Below are 18325 nucleotides of genomic sequence, written 5' to 3' on the forward strand. Positions count from 1 at the left end.
CTCTACTCCAGACTCCAACTAGCGAGAGAAGGACTAGGACCCAGACAGATACGTTTTATGGGGACTCTTTTTGCACAAAAGTAAGCTTGAAAGCAAACATACACTACAAAGGTTGGAGGGGAAAGTTGAGGGGCAGGCAGGTCGCGAAGACATGGCCTAATGGGCTTACCATCCCTGGACCAGCCCATGATCACTGGATTTCAGAACAGAGGGTGGGGAGGGGGACCTAGATTAGCCACCCTCCGTGGGTCTTGGTTTCTCTTCTTTAAACTGTGGGGATTTGGATTAGGTAAGATCCAGCCTTCATTCAACTCTGATACTCTTGGGTTCTAAGCACCTGAGAAAATCAGGATTGTGAGTACCCTTGGCTTTCTTAACCGGGCATGGGTAGAACATGGCCATCCTGGAAATCGAGCAGGCCAGCTGCTCAAGAAAGAAACCCCCAAACTCCCTTCAATCTTTGAAGTGAGGATAACAGAGGGAGGACAACTGAACTCTCCAGAGAGACCTGACTGATCTGAGTGTAAGTCTCAGTTTCTTAGCCAGAGGGGAAATTTCCTTACTTTCTTAATTAAACTGTTTCTCCCCAAACCAGTGAATCAAGTAACTTGGTCTCCATTGCTATGTCTAAGCTTAGATCCTTTGATTGATCATATAGTCTGAAAACTTGGCTACTGATTATTCAGGCTACTCTTATAGTCACTAATATGGTGAATTATATGAATTGATTTTTGAATGATGAACCAGCCTCGCATTCTTGGCGTAAACTTCACTATCTTTCTTATGTACTGCTGGATTCTATTTGCTAATATTTTGTTGGGGATTTTTACTCTGTATCCATTAGGGACACTGATTTGGAGTTTTTTTTTTTTTTTTTTCAAATGTCTTTGGTGTTGATATTAGGGTAATGCTGACCTCATACGTTGGGAAGAGTTCCCCTCTTTTCTATTTTCTGAAAGAGATTATATAGAATTGTTATTATTTCTTCCTTACATTTTTGGTAGAATTCACAAGTGAAACCAGCTATACCTGGAGTTTTTTTTCTTGGAAGTTTTGTTTTTGTTTTCTTTTGTTTTCAACTAGGTATACAATTTCTTTAGCAGATATAGCATTGTTCAGGATATCGATTCTTTTTTGAGTGAGTTTTGGGGTTTTCTGTGACTCAGACTTGATTCCTTTCATCTAAGTTTAATTTATGGGCATAGGGATGCTTGTAGTATGCCTTTATTATCCTTTTGATGTCTGTGAGATCTATAGTGATGTCCTTATTTCATTCCTGATACTGGTAATTTGTGTCTTCTCTTTTTTTTTTCTCTTGGTCTGGCTAGAGGTTTATCAATTTTATTTTTTTTTGAAGAATCAGCTTTCAGTTTCATTTATATTTCCCTATAGTTTTCCTGCTTTCAATGTTACTGATTTCTGTTCTTATCTTTATTATGTCCATCCTTCTGCTTGCTTTGGGTTTAATTTGCTTTTCTTTCTCCAGTTTCTTATGGTGGAAGCCTAGATTACTGACTGAACACCTTACTGTTTCTTAATATACTGTAACATTCAGGCTATTCTTTGATACCTCCGTAATCAAGAGCTCAGCACTTCTAGAGGCAGCCCAATCCGTTTTTGAACAATTCTAATGGTTAGAAAGTTTTAAACCAAGGCGGCCTCCCAGTAGTTTCCATTCAAGATCTTTGTTTTTGCTCTTTCAAGCAGGTGTCCCCAACCCCCAGGATCTAATGCCTGATGATCTGAGGCGCAGCTGATGTAATAATAATAGAAATAAAGTGCACAATAAATGCAACAGACTTGAATCATCCCGAATCCATCTCCCTGCCCCCGGTCCTTGGAAAAATTGTCTTCCATGAAAAAAGTCCCCGGTGACAAAAAGGTTGGGGACCGCTGCTTTAGCATATTACTGAATGAGTTTTTCTAGCCAGTATCTTCAGTCACCTTTCCATCTCTCTCCTCCTTTCAGGGCCGAGCACCTTACAAGAGCTTTCTACATCTATCTCCATTTCCCAGGCTTTACTTCCCTTCACAGCAAACAGAAATATCACGCCCCTGCTATACCACGCCATGGCAATGGCTCTGGCAAAGATTACTAAAGGCTGCTCTGTCACCAAGTTCAGTGGATACTTTTTAGTCCTCTAGTATATTAGGCACTGTCCTCCCTCAGTTACTATGACAATGAGTTCTGCTGGTTTCCATTGTTTTGATTTCTCCGTTTTAGATTCTTTTGCCGGTATGACTTTTAACAATCCTTTAAATGTCGGTTTCCTCCAAGGCCCCTCTTTCTTTTTTTCTCCTCCCTTTATACTACCTAGTTTGTCTCACCTACTCCCATTACTACAAGCACTGCCTTTGATTCATCAACTTTATATTTCCAGCCAGACTTCTCTTTCAAGCTCCAGACTTGGATATCTACCTTCTTGCTGGATATTTCCACTTGGCTATTCCACAGTTCCACATTTCTAAAGCTGACCTTCTTATCTGACGTTCCTTTGCTCCCAGAATGGCACAATAATCTCCTCACCTACCCAAGTCTAAAACCTGGGGCTTATTTTCTCTGTCTTCCTCACGTCCCATGATCAGTAAGTCCTCACGTCTCGAATTCCCTCCACATTTCTCCACACTGACCACAACACTATGAGCTCCTTAAGGGTAGGGACGCTGCCTCTATTTTTAACTTTTTATCCCCAGTGCTTAGGACATAATAGTCTCCCAATAATTATTTATTAATGAATGTTTATCTCGTGTTTCTTAGATGAATAAATGAATTTATTTATCCACATGACTATCCTCCAAATATGAGAATACTATTACTCCCATTCATCCAACAAACATTTATTGAGTACCAGGCGTTGTTCTAGACTTTGCAGATACGATGTTGAACAAGTCAGACTTGATCTCTGCACTCATGTAAATTACACTGTAGCTGAGAGAGATAAAAACAAGTAAACAAACCAGAAAATTTCAGATAGTGGTAAGACACAATAAGGTACTAAGCTAGAGAGTGAGTGGGGAGGGGACTACTTCAAAGAGGGTGGTTAGGGAAAATCTTTCCAAGGGGGGAGATATTTAAGTAGGGAATGGAATAAAAAGGGAGCCAGCCATGTAGATATGAGGTTAGAGCATTCCAGTGCAAAGGCCCTGGGGCAGAAAGTAAGCCAGAGTATAGTGATGCAGGAAATCATAGTACAGTCTGAGTTCCTAGTGGAAGGGAGGGAGCAGATCATGTGAGGTCTCATAGCATGGTATAAAGTCTGGATTTTATTTTAAGTGCAATGAGAAACTACTCAAGTATTCCAAGCAGAGGATTGGTACACATAGCCCTACTGCCAAGTTTTCTTATCTCTCTTGTTTTCTTTCCTTCCCCAAATTTCAGTTCCTCCTAGTAATGTCTTCTTATTAGAAGAGTTGCCCCTTGTGTGAATTATTCCTTTTCTATCTTGTTAATGTGTATAAGATTGACCTTAGGAGCCACTTTAGGGGATGGAGGAAAGGGAAGAAGGCTCTAGGCCTTCTACAGTAAGACCAGTGCTGTTGCTTTATTCATTTTACAGAATGATCTTCCACTTCAGATTTCCTTGGGGGAGACAGGCGTGTTCCATTTACCCCCCTCTGCACCCTGCCTCCCCCTCGAGTTTGCAACCTACAGGACCAGAGGTTCTTTTGGGGGTGCTTCCTGTTGGCATGCTTCACGTGTGTTCTCTACCTTGTAATGCCATTTGTTAATGAAGGTGAAGAAAGAGAAGGATGTGGCTTCCTCACAGAGGTGGGAAGGTGTTTGCCTGGAAGGTCCCCAAGGACGAGCTATGTGGCCATCTGCAGGATGAGGTGGCTGCATACCCTGCAGCACCTTCTTTGTAAGGCGTGTGTCTGGCGTTCATGAGTGGAAGTCATCGCCATGGATAAATATGTCCAGTGCAGAGCACACAAAGGCCTGGGTCAGGGACGGGAACAGGCTTTGCTGCGGGCACCTACGCTAACGCTGACCACCCTCTCATCCAATCTCTATTCTAAAGGGTCGCACTTGGCCTTCCGCTCTGCTAGGAACCCACCCGGCCCCTGGCCTGTGAAGGCCACCCAGAGTGGATTTCTTCCCCACTTCCCTCCAGCTGTTTCTGCTCCAGCCACAGCAGCTTTCTGTTACTTGAATGCACCGTCTGCATACTCATCACTGAATTTCTGCCTTCTCCCTGGAATGCTCCCTATCTCTCCCCACCCCCTCTTTGCTTCGTAAATTCCCAGTCTTCTTTCAGATCTCAATTCAAGCACCTTCCTTCCAGGGGACTTCCCGGACCCCTCCAATACCTCCCTGCTCATGGGGTCCCTTCATTATATGTCCTCAGAGAACCAAGCTCTTTTCCTTTTCAGCATTTGAAATCCATCTATATTATACATGCCTACACGTGACTATTTGGTTAATATCTACCTCCCCCTACTGGAATGTAACCTTCATGAAGGTAGGGACAATGATTATTTTTGACCATATTTTATTCCCAAGAGTAAGCACAGCGCCTGCCGATAGCAAATGCTCAGTAAGTACGTGGAATAAAAGCTGAAAGTCTGTGGCATGTAAAGGAGTTGAGACTCAGGACAAAATCTCTCCTATTTGGGTTTTTTTAAATATAGGCCTAGATGTTTCCCCTTATCACTAAGGAAAGTATTTTCAATGTTACTGATTACCCCGTATAAACACTACATGAAGTATTTCTAAGAAATGCTCCACGGAGCAGGATTTTCAGGTGTTTTTTATTTTCTATTCCCCTCTCTCTTCCTTCCTCGTTTTTCCTACTTGTATGTATTTACTACATTTTCTACATTAAACATATATCACTTCCAAAAATTAATCTTGGAAAAAAGTCTGAAAGCAATTCTTCTTAACTTTAAAATAGGAGCTTTTAGGGTATTGATGCTGGAATCGGAGGGAAGGAAATAAAATCTTAGCATGACATTTGGTCCGGCAGGGAACACTATCTGCATAGGATTAATACTGTAAAAAGTATTTGTTTTTATTTTTTCCCTCTCCTTTTTAAGGCTACACTTAAGGAAAAAAATCAGAGATGTAGAACAAAATACAAATGTTACAAAAAACACAGCTGTGACAATATAAAAGTAAAAGGGTAGCTGACAGGAGGTAGTAGGTAAAAATCTAGGAGTGGAAGTTAGGACTGTTAATTTCCTCATCTTGCATGTGAAGTGTCAAGATACTAAATAATGTTACTGAAAGAAGCAACAGAGGTATAAGTATGTTATCTCTGATTACAAGGGAAAACACTAGAATAATAAAATTTAGCATAATCAAATACTGAGAGGAAGAGAGGGATGAATGAGCTAAAATCTCATCTTTCCAACTAGGGGGTCAATAAGTATTGTTTAAAGTTGCTAATGAAGAAACAGAGGTTAACCACATATTACTCAGTGTTATGGAGATTACAACTAGAAGAACTAGAAACAGAAATGATTAAAGCAGGTTGCCTTGGGGATTGGGATGCTGGTGGGGGGACGTGCAGAGGAGCCAAGAATGATGTTTTTCATCATAAGTTCATCGGTACTATTTGATTTATCATGTGCAATTAAGAACACTTTAAGTGAATCAAAATGAAGAGACTGAATTAAATGGTCTGTAGGGGTCCTTCCCTAGACTCTGTGCCAGGTGCTCTGTACCTGTTATCTGCTTTACACCTCTGAACATCCTATGACATAGGTCTTACGATCCCCATCCTATGTGGGAGGATTCTGAGACTCTTGGGGAGATGGAGGGTCCCAACCAGGTCCACATGCAATAAGGAAGCAGCAGGGCTCACACTGAGACCCACCTCACTTCCACACCCATTGCTTTTCCATAGCCGCCCATGCAGCCAAAGCCTTGGGAAGCTTGAAATATTCCCCCACCCCATTATACATACACTTTGTGAAAAACACATTCAATTATTAAAAATAGAGACAGGAGGAAATTACTTTAAAATCTCACTATGTGAGCAACTTTTTAGCCTCACTCATATACGATATGATCACATCATTTGCTGCTTTATTTACTGGGTTTTTGGTCCCATCAACTAACATTCTTTAAACTTAAAAAACTGCGACATTTACATGCAGTCTGAAGAAGAATGAAAAGAGTCTTGTGCCGTTTTCTAGCTGAAATAATAGGCAATTACTGAAACCTCTGTTTCCCAAAATCCAGGGGGAAACCTCTATCCTGAACTTGTGCAAATAATTTCTTTGCAGGTAACTAATTTTTGAAGCTCTGCTGGTGCGATTCCAAGGTAAATTACTGGACTGCTCATGAGGTCAGCATATCCCTATAAATTCCTTCTCTCCAAACCTTCCTAAACAACAGTTCTCTACTAATTCTTATCCATCCCACAAAGCCGTATGCAAATTTCGCCTTCTAGGAGTCTTCCAAGCCCCTTCAGTCTACAGGAGTTTTCTTTTTAAAAACTGGTTAGAGCCCTTATTCATTCAGGTCCCCCACGGAGCTGTCTGCAAACTGAGCTCTCTAATCCAGCCCCAGCCCAGGGTGTTTCTGAAGGAGAATCAGAGCAGCACCTCACATCCCATGCAAACACCGACTGAGAGTCTTCTCAAAGGGACTGGCCATACTCAGGACCTGCATTTTACCTGCTATGAAAGGCCAACTAGAGGAATATAGAGAACATGGGTTAAATATTATCTAGACACCAAACAAGGATGTGTCAAATTCTCAACAATTTCATTCTGACTAGGATATAGCCGGAGCGGAAATTAAGTCATTCAATCATTCAGCAATAAACGTAGGCATCTGTTAGACCGAGTCTCTGTGTGAGGTGCTGTAGATACCACAGTAAGTGGGGCAGACCTAATGCATGGTCCTTACCAAGATGATAAGGCAAACGGGAAATGGGCAGTCCTGGGAAGTGTTCCAAGCAGTGTCTGTGCGGGAGCTCCAGGAATATACATAATAGGGGCAACCAATCCAAACTTCTGGGGACAATGATAGGCAAGACTTTCTGGAGCAGGAAATGCTGAACCAGGGCTAAGTGTTGGACAGGTGAGGGAGAACAGCACCTGCGAAAGGCCCAAAAGCAAGAGGGATCACAGTGGGTGAGGGGCTGACAGCTGCATAAGACTGAAGCTGTCAGTGCTGGGGGAAAGTGGCATGAGATGAGGAAGGAGGGGTGAGGAGGAGGCAGGGCAAGAAGGATCCTGCAAGCCTTGCTTAGGTGTTTGGATGCTATCCTGATGGTTTTAATCAGGGCAGTGGCATGATCACACCTGCAGTTCCAACTTTTGGCTGTAAGAGAGAAAGACAGCACTGGGGGAGGGCTAAAGGGGTGTTGGAATCGGCCAACTAAGAGATAGCAGGACCTGGAGTTGTGGCAAAGGAGACAGAGGGTGGGGAGCAGATATCAGAGACCCAACTACAGACTGGATATGACAGCAGAGAGAGGGAAAGGACACCCATGCTGAGCCATTCACAGGGTCAGAAGACACAGTGAGTTTGCAGGCAGGAGGAAGCTGAGATCAGATCCGGGCAAGGTGAATTTCTGTGGACACCCAAGAGAAGATGTCTAAAAGGCAACTAGACATAAGGCCTAGGGCGCCACAGAGTGGATCTAAAATTGGGAATCAACAGCACGAGGATGGAAACTGACTCCAGGAGAAAGGAATACACAAGTTTAAGGCCAGGTGTGAGTGGGGACTTCGCCAGGTGACCAGACCTTTCCAGATATTTCAATTCTTCTGACTCTATGAGAAAGAGAAGGTGCAAAGTGACACTTGAGATGAAGGGGAGACTGATAAATTCTGTCCATGGCTATCAACACACAACCCGAACAGGGATGGCAGGCCACCTTTCCAGCCAGGTGTAGGGCAGAATGCTACCCCTCTGCACTCAGTGCTGCCTCTTTCTTTCTTCCCTCTGTTCACCAAACATCCACAGAGTGTTACCATTTTCTGACCGGAGCGGGGCCTGGATGCTGCAGGAAACATGATGGCAGGTAAGACTGGGAGAACTAGGTTTCAATGAAGTTTATAATCTACTGGGGGAAGAGGGTTAAGGACACCTGTGACTGGGAAATAAACAGAATCACTAGGTGCCAAAGAAATTTGCAACCACGGGCTCTGGAGACTCGGAGGAGGGAGAAATAACGCCAGGTGTCTTGCAGAGAACAGACATTTGATACAGTAGGTGCTGAATACGGGAACTGGGAGGAATGAGGTAATGATGGCCCTGAGATGTGCCTGGGAGGATGGGCAGGAAAGATGCAATCACAGACAGAGGGAAGATTGAGATCGGAGATGAGATGGCTGGTGTGCAGAGAGCAGGAAATCATTTGCTCAGCGGGCAAGGGGTGGGGGTGGGGGCTGACCGGGCTGCAGGCAGTCAGACCTCTCATTTTGAGGGGACTTCCAGGGAAGGAGAGTCAAAGTCTCCGTGCTGTGCTGTGGGAAGAGGAGGGAAGGGGCTCTCGTAACCTCATTTCATACAAAGGCTCTGGGAAGTAGGGACCTAGCCCCAGCACTGTGGGCGGTGTGGAAACTAAGGCTCAGGGATTTAACCATTTCCCCAGAGGCTCATAGCTGTCAAGTACAGAGGGTAAGACTTGCATTCAGGGTTTCTGAGTCCAAAGATACACGCTTTCCAGGACAGTACCTGGGAATCAACCTGAAACTGGGCTGAGGGAGTCTGATGTAAGGCGCCCTGGCCTTCTCCTCTGCCTCTTGATGCCTTTTTGGTCTTATTCTGTGTAATGGTCCCTAGACTCAGTGAAACAATTTCTTTAAGTATAAGGCACTGCACACTCTTTTGGATATAGACAGGGTATATGGTAATACTCCTTGTTTAATAAAGAAGCATGTGATAAGCTGTAGCCAAGACCTCTCAGGATTCTCTTGCTGATACAGGTCTGGCCTGACCTGCAGGTGGTTACTGGGGCTACAGGACAATCATCTTTTCTAAAACCAACCTTACCCTGCTCTTTCATTCTGCTCTACTGGATGGACATAGGTCTTTCTTGAGAGGGACAAAAGCACAAGGATTCCCGCGTGCCTGTACCAAGTCTCAAGTTGGGAATGCTGATTTAAAAACTCCAAGTGACCGATTTAGAACTTGCTGGGTGGAAAATGTTCTCACCATTTGAGTTACCCTTACCCATCATGAAGCCCAGCGGACTCTGCCACTCAGAACACATCTACAGAACCATTGGACAGCACACCTAAAATGCTGGGTGTTGGGAGGGGGAGGCTGGGCCTGCAATCTGGCCAATGCAATAGCAAAGGCCCCAGGGAACTATGTTCATTGCAAATCACTGGAATGTGAAATTAGCAAATTCATGGACTGAGAAAAAAATGGAATTAAGTCTGAGTTTTAATTGGAACAAAGACCCTCAGTCTTCCTTCCTTCCATGTTGCCCTGAAATGAAAACAGCTGACTGGTTAATGATATCTAGTTAGCGTCCTACGTCTTGCCGTATTGCCTTGCTATATGGACTGTACATCTGACCAAGAGTAAGTGGGCATTTCAGTTGCCTCCCAGATACCAAAGCAGGACGAACTCCAGTGCTAGAATGTCAGGACAACTGGGCAGTTTCCAGGGGTCTCAGACCACTCTGGTTTTTTTGGCAGGGGGAGATAAGGATTTACTTTTTTGCCGGGGTTAGATCTCCAGCCGAGATGACAAAAAAGTATCACCCAGGGCTGCTGTGAATGGCTTATGCAGATAGTGTACTGTTCAAGGGTATCCTGTCCTAGGGATGCCAAACATATTGTAGACATTAGAGATCGATTGTTTATAATGATTTTCCAGCAGATGCGTTTTGTTCTATAAACACATCAATATATTATGAAAATATTTCAAATGAAGGAGGTGGAAGATCTCGAGAGATGATACCTTTCCATGATTTGCCTGAAGGCAACATATGTGCTAGTGACGGCCGTGGGGTCATCTCATGTACCAACCATGACTGAGAGGCAGTGGTTGCTTCTGGAGAGGATTCTGACATCACATCGGGCTGAGCAGGATGGATTATTAATAGCTGTCTTGGGCATAATAGGGGCACTGGCACTCAAGCTACAAATTTGTTATCCTTGGTTTCCAAGAACCATCAACAGCAACATTTGAATCACTTTACATGTGTTACTTGACTTGACATTTGTCACTTTCTTCTGGAAATGTACCCAATACTTAATTCAGCCTCTAGGAAAAGGCTATCCTTTGAAAAACTATTACTTTAGTGGACACAGCTTTTTTTCCCCAGATATACTGAGATAAAATTGACACATAATATTATGTAAGTTTAAGGTGTATGATGTGGTGATTGATACACGTATATATTGTGAAATGATTGCCACAATAAGGTTATCTGACGTATTCTTCACCTCATACAATTACCATTTTTGTTCTTGTGGCACTGAGAACATTTAAGATTTACTCTCTTAACATCTTTCAAATGTATATTACAGTACTGTTAAATACAGTCACTGTGCAATACACTAGATATGTTTTTAAAATTGTCACTCTAGCCCCTTTCTTTTTGGCTATTTTTGAAAAAACAGAAGATGCAGATACTTTTTTTTACAAAAGGAAAAATTTATAACCCCATCATCCAGGGGTCATCACCTTTTGGGGTTTATGCTGCCAGGTTTTTCTGTGCATAAAACATTTAAGCATATATTTTAAAATAAGAATGGAATATAAAATATCTCTTCCATAATCTATTTTTATCACTTAGTGTATACTATCAACATCTCACCAAGCACAGTACAGGGTTTCAACTTTAATGTTTTTCTTTGGTTTGTTTTTGTTTTCACCTGGAGGAGGTCTTTCAGTTTCCCCACACCTTTTCCTGAGTGATCTTCCTACTCCTCAAAATTATTTGATAAATGAGTACCCACTAAGGTACTGACTCTCACAGTATTATCTTTCCCCCAAACAGTCTCAGCAGACTTTGTATTTTAGCAGGGATTCTAAAGATCAGGTAACATTTCAAATCAACAAGGTAAGTCTCTAACAGGAGAATTTCAGATACTGTGGTAGAAAGCAGAGAGATGTTTTTGTTTGAGGGGTGCTCTTGGTTCCCATTGAATTCTAATACCAAGGGTGTAAACATCAGAAAGCATTAGGGTAGAAGCCAAGGATAATAAGATTCAGCCTTGGTCCTGATGCAGCTCCTCAGGGTACCTCAGATTTCTTATCTCTAGCCTGACCTTCAGGGCTGGCCATGTGGTTGATGCGGCTGGACTGTGCAGCTAGGGAGAGAGTGGTAATAAAAGATGGGGTTGGAGAAGTAGGCATGGCTGAATTCTCTGGGCCTCAGAGGTCAAAGTTGGGGGTTAGAATTTTAAGTACAAGGACAGAAGAGATTAACAAAACATTATAAATCAACTATACGTGAATAAAATAAATTAAAAAAAAAAAGATTTTTAAGTACCGTGAGAAGCCACCTGTCAGTTTTCAGATGGAGCGTAGCATGGTCTGATTTACAATGGTATGAAGATCTTTCTACTGCTACATGGGCAAATCAGCTCTGTCTTTTATCCCCTAACGCTTTACCTACTAGTAAATTCCACCTTGAGCAAGAACGGAAAGGCAGTGACCCTCAAAGAAGCTGGACTGGAAACGTTTCTCTTCAGCTGAGCACAGGGAGAAGGCATCACTGTTTTCTCTAGAAGACCCAGAAGCAGAGGGAAAATCTCCCCACCCTGGGGGGAGGGCAGCTGACAGTGCTGTCCTGCGTGCCCTCCCAGGGGCACTCACGAACCTGGGTGGCCTCCTTCTAGTTTGGACTGGCCAGCTTCCCCAGCTTCGGCTTTCTATGATCCTGAACTGCTATTTCCTGCTCACAAATCAAACAGATGGGCAGCATGAGAGTCGTGGCTGAGTTCGGCACCAGCAGATGCCTCTATAAATTAAAAAAATGAGGTCAGACGTAGCTCTGGGGCATATGCTACCGAGAATAAATTCCACCAACTAGCGGAAGTAGCTGAAAAAAAACCCCACCCAAAACCCTCATAACTTTTCTTCCTCCTTATACAATCATGACCTTGTCTGCTCAGTGACCGTTTTTCTTCTTAACGTTCCAGATTCCATGATTCAGCTTCCTTCACACACCCCTCAAGTTTGTGTTATGAAAAATGTTAGACAGACAAAATATTTGAAAGAACAACGAACATCCTTATACTCTTGATGTAGATTGCCAAGGAACATTTTGCCATATCTGCTCTCTTTCTGATTTACTGGATCTTCTGAAAGTAAGTGGAAGCCATTGCATCATTCAGCTTTAAATACTTCAGAACCTAATTCCTAAAGACAAGGACATCCTCTTATGTAACCTCAGTATTGTGATCACCTACATCAAAAAATTCTTGGTATCATATAACATAGTAACATTTCCGGGTTGCTCCTAAGGTGTTTCTTTTATAGTCTATTTTGGGGGATCCAGGATCCAACCACGATGAGTTTTCTAAAGTGTGAAGACGAAGCAATTTCTCTACCAAAAAGTATTCCAAGGACTCCCTGGTTTGGGAACTGCTGTGTGCTCCTGCTTCTGCACAGGGTCCCCCCTGGGAGGAGCTAATGAGTGACAACGGCTACACTTACCACGTGCCACGCTAATGCTTATTATTCCTATTGCTTAGGACAACCACTAATGTATTACAGTTGAGAGAAGTAGTCGTTCGATGATTAGTAAGAAATAAAAGCTACTGTAAAGTTGCTCTCTGTCAACAGAGCAAGTAAAAAGGAGGAGGTTTTTGAAGTCAGGATGCAAAATTGCTTTATTGTAAGGAACCCACATAAAAATTCAAGGGATGAGTGTTTTATTTTTGCATTGCTTTCAGTCAAAATTTTCTTCTATCTTAATTTAAAACTGATGAACTATGAGGGATTTCCATGAAATACCACAAAACTTCATGTTCCCAACTCACTCACTCTAGGAGGCTAACTGGGCACTTGATTTCTCTTGGCTAGCAGATGCCATAAAGATTCAGAATACATATTTAAAAAAACAGGGTCACTGTCAGATTCATGTACAACAGCATTAGACTCTACCTTTAGGCTCTGTTTCTGGGTGAAAAACTATGGACTGTTTTAGCTGATTTCCTAAGGGGAATCATCAAACCATTCTCGAAACAGTGTTTTTTTAAACGACATTTTGAGTTTTGAAGCAACAAAGACAGCCACACTGACGCACTTTTTTTCTTGTCTTTGTGAAGTGAGTGTGGAGAAAGGAGCTGGAAAACTAGAGGTGGAGCACCCCACAGGAATCCCCACCCTGGCTTTTCCGCGGGAGGGGGAGGGGGAGGACAGGGCCTGACCAGCGAGCCCAGCGGTCTAAACGTTCCCTTATATGGAGGTACACAGATGTCAGTGCCAGTGCTTCCTGCGTACTGATGCTAAGCCCCAAGGATACGGGGCCTGTGGAACAGTCATGAAATGAGGCTTCCCACATTCACCACGACCCTCCTTTGCACAGAAAGGACGAGCTGCAGCTTCCAGCCCCTCAGTGGGGACTCCAGGTGCAGCGGGAAGCTCACCTGAGGTGTGCTCCATCTGCTCCCGCTCCGTGGGCCCCTCACTTCCAGGAGCTTTCTGTGGTCCTGGCTGAATAAATCGGTGAGTTAATCTTATCTGGTGTGTGTGTGTGTGTGTGTGTGTGTGTGTGTGTGTGTGTGTGTGTGTGTGTGTGTGTGTGTGTGTGTGTGTGTGTGTGTGTGTGTGTGTGTGTGTGTGTGTGTGTGTGTGTGTGTGTGTGTGTGTGTGTGTGTGTGTGTGTGTGTGTGTGTGTGTGTGTGTGTGTGTGTGTGTGTGTGTGTGTGTGTGTGTGTGTGTGTGTGTGTGTGTGTGTGGTGTTTCCCCACCAATCTATGCCTCACTTGAATCATGCTGTATATTACTTACTATGTCTCACCTCCACCCCTCCCCCCACCACCTGAGTTGTCAAGGGGAAAATGAATTATTATTCTGGATTAGAATCATGTCTGGAAAAGACTAGAAAAGATCTACAGCCAAGAAATTGACCAAGAAAGTAGCCTTTCCTTCCCCCAGATGTATGGCAGTGCCATCCGAGGTTGGTATTTTCCAAAGGGTGGGAAATGGGGGTACAGGGCGATGGGATTTCATAACAGTGAGTCACAGCGAGAATGTTTTTTTCCTTCTCAGTTTCCTATTAATCTTTCTGACAAATTTAATGAGAAAGTCTCCACGTGGAACCAGCATGTCTTACCATTTCTGTAACATTTGCTAATCTCTGTTTTTAACAGAGGGAGAGAGTGCAGGCCTCAGGCTCAGGGCCTAGGCAGGCAGCAACTGGAATTATATCATCATGTTTTGTTTTGATGGAATTTATTATTCTGGTTGCTTTTTTTTTTTTTTTTTTTTTTTTTAGAACACTATGAATTGCTTTTATTTCGGTATGCATCCACATCTCAGCATTTAGTGGTCCTGAACAGAAAAGTGGAAAAACGCAGCAATTTGCCAGGAATTTCGGGGATCTGCCGTGCACACCGAGTTCTTTCTCAATCCCTGCTGAGGACCGTGAGAAGCAGCAGCGCCAAAACCAAAGTATGCACCGAATTCAAGGTTCTTTTTGTTCCAGTTGTCAGATTCCAAACTAGACCCAAATGGATTTTTCAAGGATGACCAAATGAGAGCCCTGTTTAAAACTTCTTCAATTTTTAAAAGCAAAAGCAATTACAGGCAAAAGAAAACAATTCATTCAGAGGGACCGTGTGTGCTTACAAGTGTCTTCTGTGGCCTTTCTCCAAGTTTAACCACCAAGGACTTTGAGAGCTGGCAGGTCTGAGTAACCCTGGTGACTGTTCTTTTCACCTTATCAAAACCCGAGCTAAAAAAAACGCATCAGCTGATGATGACAGCAGAGGGTGGCAGGGCTGAGAACCCATATCATTTCCCAGGCTGGTGGAGAGTAAATAAATTGTGGTTCCAAAAGTAAATGAGGGAGGTCAGAGACTCTTTCCAACCTTACCTGATGGCTTCCGGCCAAAGCAAGGAAGTGTTATGGAAAGTGTTGGGTGGTGATGGTGCAAAAAGGGACTTGAGGAGGAGGAAGGAAAAAGCAGCACCCCTCGATTAAGGTGGGGGGAGAAGACATGGGGAAAGCCCTGAATTCCTCACCAAAGGCCAATTTCAGAGGGGAGCAGAGGGGGTTACAATCTATGCTTTGGCCAAGGGTGGTAGTGGAGAGTGGGGAAGAGGATGATGGCTTGGAAGTGGGCATCATTTAAGACTTAAAGAAAGAAACCAGGGATGCAGACGAAGCACCCCCACACACCCAGCAGTAGTCCCACAGGCTGTGACCTGAAACCTTCACATCTACTCTAATAAGCCGCCCCAAGCTGGAGGGCTGTTGCAGGGAGGGAAGGAGGCAGGGGAAGGGGGAGAAGGCAGAGACCCCAGGCCATGTAATCAGCAGCAAGGTGATTGTGTGATGTGTCTTTTCACAGTTGAGTTAGATGTGCCCCACCAGTTATGATGGGAATCAATTTAAATATACTTTCTTGATCCCAGAAGTTCAACTATGTGGACAGTGGTTACACCTGACAGGATGATTTGTTATAGCACAACTTATATATTTCAAATGGACAAAAAAATTAGTATCATTTACAGTATCTTAAGATAAACTGCCTTTGAACGGGAGCTTCCTTTCCAGTACTTTGAGGTCTACAAGATGTATCTAGAAAATTTACTACTGTGGAAAATGAAGACTGCTTAAATCGAATGGGGGGTAGGGGAGGGCCTGTGGTTTTTCTTTTTGATTAATTGCTGTAACACTGTCCTTCAGGCGGCTGAGGGAGTTTCATATTTTGTTTAGACATCATTAGGCGCCGGAGCTCTTGCAGGACAACTTTGATGCTATATGAATTCTGTCATTTTGCTAGCACTGATATGGCTCTTGGGTCCACCACTCCATTAGAACTATTAACTCCATTCATATTAATTTTTGTTACAAATCTTACAAAGGGGGGTGCTTCTGGGTATTTAGGTCCACATTCTATTTTAAGGCTGTATATTTGGTTTTCATAAATTGTTCTTGGAGGCCCAATTATCATCCCTGTCCATCTTGTAAGTGTCATGTCTTCGTCATCTTCTAGACCCCAGCTAACTGTGCCATCTCCTACTCCTTTCTGGCCTTCTTCGAGTTCTTCCAACAGTCGGAAATTGCGAGGGACTTTTACTCCCGAGCCCGTGGTGGCTGCCATCTTGCGTCCTATTCTGGTTGCTTTTTAATGACAGCGAGAGAGAATTTTTTTTTAATGGAAGTGAAATGAAGTTTCCTTTTAAAATAAGTTTAAGTTAAAAAGTTATTTTAAATACAAATATCATGTAAATAATAGGACCCGTGGTCTGCAGATATGGCAAGAATTGTGATAACACATCAGTGACTAAGCTCTGGCAATACTAGTTAAGAAGACCTTCTAGAGCTGGGGCTCTCCACCCTGGCTGCACATTACAATCAAGTGTGGAGCTTTTAGGCATTTTAGTCAGGGCCCCATTTGCAAAGATTTTGTTTTCCTTGCAGTGGGATGGGGCCCAGACATCAGGGTATTTTAGGAGCTTTTCAGAGATTTTAATGAGACCATTACACTACCTCCTGAGTGTTTGAAGATCTATAACTCTTAGTAGAGCAAACTGCATGATGACCCCTGAAAGCCTCAGCTTCTAGGCATTCTATCCATTGGGTTCTCCTCAAAGAAAAGTCATCAATATAGAAATAGGTAAGGGTCTGATTTCATGGCAATTACTGGCAAGGATAATGAAATAAGCATAGCATATCCCAAGCACAGAGGACAAAGCTTTAGATGAAGGTGACTGACTGCCTCTGTCTCCCACTGAATGGTGGTATCCTGAAGATTTTCGAGGATCAAAAGGCATGTTTCTACTCATCATCTAGGACAAAGATGATGACGTGTCCCTGCACCCATTCATGGAGACTATAGTTAATGAACTCTGTATTCAGGGCTGAGGATACAAAAACAACCCTCACCTGGGAAATCTTTCCTATCACCCCTCTCACCACCTGTGTTTCACAGATCAGTGCTTGTTTGATGCCACTTTTCACTCAGTTGTTGTGGATATAGGCTGTCCATCTCCAAACTTTTTCTTTTAAAAAAAATTTAATTAATTAGTTAATTTATTGGATGCATTGGGTCTTCGTTGCTGCACAAGGGCTTTCTGTAGTTGTGGCGAGCGGGGGCTAATCTTTATTGTTGCACTAGCTCATTGCGGTGGCTTCTCCAGTAGCGGAGCATGGGCTCTAGGCACACGGGCTTCAGTAGTTGCGGCACATGGGCTCAATAGTTGTGGCTCACGGGCTCTAGAGCACAGGCTGAATAGTTGTGGTGCATGGGCTTAGTTGCTCTGCAGCACGTGGGATCTTCCTGGAGCAGGGATCAAACTCGTGTCCCCTGCATTGGCAGGCGGATTCTTAACCACTGCACCACCTAGGAAGTCCCTCCAAACTTTCTTGACCACACACTTTCATTAGTAAAATTTTAAGCAAACACCTCAACTGGCATGTGTGTGTGTGATCAACTCTAGACAGCTGTCATTGTCGAGCGGTGTGTTAGTAAATAGGGAGGGCTGAATTTCTCTCCTGTTTTTTCAGTTTTAAATAGTTAAAGGCCCTGGGATCATCCTGCCCACCCCCCTAGAGGGCTAGCCCTCCATACTGCAGACAGAGGGTGTAGATGGTGAACAGTGCCGTCTGTGTCCAGTGATCTGTGAGCCCCGGAGTCTTACACACTGCTGGGCCCTTGGAGGGTCACGGTCATGGCTTGCAGAACCAACGACTCTTACTAACAGACCATTTTTTTCCAGGTACCTGATATGTTGATGAGCCTAACAGGTTTGTTTCCCAGATTAGGTCAGGTAAGAAAGGATGTAAATGTGCTTAAAAACTGTAAAGCCATAGAAAGGAAAGGAGTCAAGATGCCTCCTTCTCACAAAGCCTGGCTCATTTCCAGCCAAGAAAACCACTGGGTTCTGGGTCTGGGCTGGAGGAAACAGGCTGAGAGGAGCCACTTGATGGTGCCTGGGTGTAGGTACAGAATGTGTGTTCTGTGTAACTGGGGGCGTCTTTTCTCAGGGTGAAAGGCAAAATAACCCTGGATCAAGTATAGGTGGTATATGGAGTGACAGTCTGAGGTGGGTGGTGGAGGGTGGGCTTCTGCTTTTAACCTCTCATGCATCAAGAGTGTGTACCTTTGTTGGGACCTCCCTGGTGGTCCAACAGTTGAGACTGCATTCCCATTGCAGGGGGCCCGGGTTCGATACCTGGTCAGGGAACCAAATCCTGCATGCCACAACTAAGAGGCCACATGCTGC

At 43.7% G+C, this 18325-nt stretch overlaps 1 protein-coding gene and 1 pseudogene across 2 annotated transcripts in view; both read right to left on the bottom strand.

Annotated features, from left to right (window-relative positions):
- Nucleotides 1-18325, bottom strand: part of CYFIP2 (cytoplasmic FMR1 interacting protein 2) — a 114740-nt gene that overhangs the window by 14374 nt on the left and 82041 nt on the right. The window lies entirely within an intron of this gene.
- LOC130850576 (ubiquitin-conjugating enzyme E2 variant 1-like) lies at nt 14369-16202 on the bottom strand (annotated as a pseudogene). The gene has a single exon (XR_009052949.1). The product of XR_009052949.1 is annotated as a ubiquitin-conjugating enzyme E2 variant 1-like (transcript).

Source organism: Hippopotamus amphibius, chromosome 1, assembly GCF_030028045.1.
Source record: "Hippopotamus amphibius kiboko isolate mHipAmp2 chromosome 1, mHipAmp2.hap2, whole genome shotgun sequence".
Lineage (NCBI taxonomy): Eukaryota > Metazoa > Chordata > Mammalia > Artiodactyla > Hippopotamidae > Hippopotamus > Hippopotamus amphibius.